Source organism: Meles meles, chromosome 12 (genome assembly GCF_922984935.1).
Source record: "Meles meles chromosome 12, mMelMel3.1 paternal haplotype, whole genome shotgun sequence".
In the NCBI taxonomy this organism is placed as follows: Eukaryota; Metazoa; Chordata; class Mammalia; order Carnivora; family Mustelidae; genus Meles; species Meles meles.
Genome location: NC_060077.1, coordinates 84,176,534 through 84,179,553, shown reverse-complemented (window position 1 = coordinate 84,179,553; position 3,020 = coordinate 84,176,534). Strand labels below are relative to the sequence as shown.

At 36.7% G+C, this 3,020-nt stretch overlaps 1 non-coding gene across 1 annotated transcript; it reads right to left on the bottom strand.

Annotated features, from left to right (window-relative positions):
- Window positions 1-980: 980 nt before the first annotated feature.
- Window positions 981-1,144, bottom strand: LOC123954814. Its single transcript, XR_006821171.1, has one exon. It is a non-coding gene; the product is annotated as a U1 spliceosomal RNA (small nuclear RNA).
- Window positions 1,145-3,020: the final 1,876 nt, after the last annotated feature.

Below are 3,020 nucleotides of genomic sequence, written 5' to 3'. Positions count from 1 at the left end.
TCTAACTAAAATGGCAATGTTTTCACTACAGTACACATCTCAGCAAATCAGAATTTAACTGATTACAGATGAAAAAAGTCAAGAGATATGTATTCTACATAGAAATTATTCCTAATGTTGCTTCTTTTATCATCTTTTAACTAAGATCTACTTGTTAAAAATACTGTGACAAACATGAATTGTGAAACATGATTGTAAAGCGTATAGAGGTTTGCTAATTAGTGAAATTCAAAAGGAAGTCTTTTGTGGTTGGTTCTCCAATTATTTAATTTTCTTCCTATTCTAATCTTCAATCCATTTCAGCATTCATCAAATCAGCAAACAGCATAATTAATAAGCAAAATAAACCATGGCAGATTATTGCTACAGAGCTCAAAGCAAAAATGATAAGAAATGTGTTAATATGAGGATACATCAAGGTTTAAGAGTGACATGTAACATAATGTTGTTATTTAATCATTTTTAGCTGTATTAAATATTCCAATTATATACAAGCCATAATGACCTATCTAGGTATTGGACGGTGGCCAAATGCATCAAATCTGCAAAGCCAGGAAGACAGTTATCAGGGTTAAGCTGGAGATGAGAACGTTTGTACAGGAAGTCATTCTTCTTGGCAGTGCAGAAGGGCATTAATCCATTAAACTAGAATGTATATTAATGACCTCCTATGTGCAAATTTAGAAACTCTTAGAGAATAACCACTGGTTTATGTCATTCTTGCATTTAGAAAACAAGCCTATGCACTTCCCAAACACTGTGATTTTGCTCTGTATAACTGATATTCAACCTATAGCACAGGGCACATCATAAAGTATTGGTTAGTAAATGTTTGTGAAATCAATCTAGATACTGATAAGGGAAAGAAGTTGATTCAAAACTAGGAAATCTGTGTGTGTGGCGGGGGGAGGAATAGGAGTTAAATGATAGGGAACAAATGACCTGATTCTTTTTTTTTTTTTTTTTTTTTTTTTTTTTATCAGGGGAAAGCGCGAACGCAGTCCCCCACTACCACAAATTATGCAGTCGAGTTTCCCACATTTGGGGAAATCGCAGGGGTCAGCACATCCGGAGTGCAATGGATAAGCCTCGCCCTGGGAAAACCACCTTCGTGATCATGGTATCTCCCCTGCCAGGTAAGTATCTTTTTTTTTTTTTTTTTTAAAGATTTTATTTATTTATTTGACAGACAAAGATCACAAGTAGGCAAAGAAGCAGGCAGAGAGAGAGGGGGGAAGCAGGCTCCCTGCCAAGCAGAGAGCCCAATGCGGGGCTCGATCTCAGGACCCTGAGATCATGACCTGAGCTGAAGGCAGAGGCTTTAACCACTGAGCCACGCAGGCGCCCCATGACCTGCTTCTTTAACAAAGAGGTATCCGGTCCAAAGAGCTCTATACTCAGAAGGGAGGGACACAGTAAAGTCAAATAGCCTAGAAACCATGCATACACCATTGTAGCCCCCCAGCTGGCTGGCTTGCAAATGCCCAACTGCAAGGAAATAAATTACTATTAAAACTTGCCCATCGCAAAGAATTTACATCTATGTGACCAGATTTGGTACTTGAAGACAGAATCCAGAAACAAAGCTGCTGTTTCTTGTTATCAATACATGTCATAACAATGATAATGCAAAGGGTGTTCAGCCACTGTCAGAGCTGGGCATGCTTTAGGTGTCTTCTCCACAGCTGAAGCAGAAATATTATTGCTCTTTTTTTTTTTTTTTTGAACTCTTACTAGATGACCTGTATCCGCGGGATGGCTTGTCAGAGTTGTTGGACTGGTCTAGAGCCACGCAGTGGAGCAGGGCTAATTCTCCAGGTGGACTCTGTTAGCTGACTTCCCAGCTGAGAACAAAACAGATGAGCTCATTCTGTGAACAGGGTCTTCTGTAAGCATGAAAGCCAAGAAGACCCTGTTTTATTCAGCAAAAATACCTCTTGGGATAATGCTAAGAAAGTTCCATGGGACATTTTGTTTAAAATGCTGAAAAACCTAAGGAGATGTAGATTTCAAGATTTCAGAAATCCATGACTGCAAGACTTGTGAACAAAACATCATGTTTCACCAGTAAGAGAATTCAAAATGCCCATCCTATGCAAAGAAGTAAGTGTCTCCATAACAGCAGGATGGCTGAAAGTATCCATAAGCCAATTAGTTCCCTTCATTGTAGATTTGCTCTGAGTTGCTATTTCAACAGCTCATTACTACGTTAATGACTATGGCTTCAGAAGAAGGCATTTGTACAATTGGTGACGGTTCGACGACCTCTTCAAAAGTGGGCACCTAATTACTTCTTCATGTGGAGGACAAATTTAAAGGCTATAGCTCTGTCTCTAAGTTGGATGTAAAACTTCTTATTGATTCACCTGGATTTAGAATAACAATGGGGATTGTCAGTGCTCCGTGACTGGATTCTTTTTGTTGTCAAAATATGTCTGTAATATTAAATTCTGACTGATCTCTCAATAGCAATATTTTATAAGCACAAAATCTAATATTTGCTCATTTGATCTCAGGAGTTAAAAGTGATTTTTAATGCCTGAGGCATACCAGTCATGAAATAAATATTTTTTGAATGGAATGGTGAAAACTAAGCTAAAGACAGAAAAAATCAAGCAATAGAAATAGAGTTATCATGTGTATTAGAAAATGTGTTTTAAAATGTTAGAGGTCTCCAAAAACGAAAAAATGAAAAATTTAATGGATAATTTCAGTAATAGTTTTGATATTTCCATTGCTTAGATTTTTCAAGCTCAAAATGTTGCTTTCATAAATACTTTTTGTTGTTACTTTTTTCTTCTGTTCATTTCATTTTGAAATTTGTTTGTTCTTTAGTCTTGGCTTAATTTATCTCTAAACCCAAACCTATGACCATGTAAGCAAGTTTTTTTTTTTTTTCTGCCATTGTTCATAGAAACAAGAAAGAACTCAATGCAGTAAACTACTTATCAAGGTGGAACATAATGTCCTTAGAAATGCTTTGTAACAAACTCTTCAACAATAATGAAATCAGTATCTCT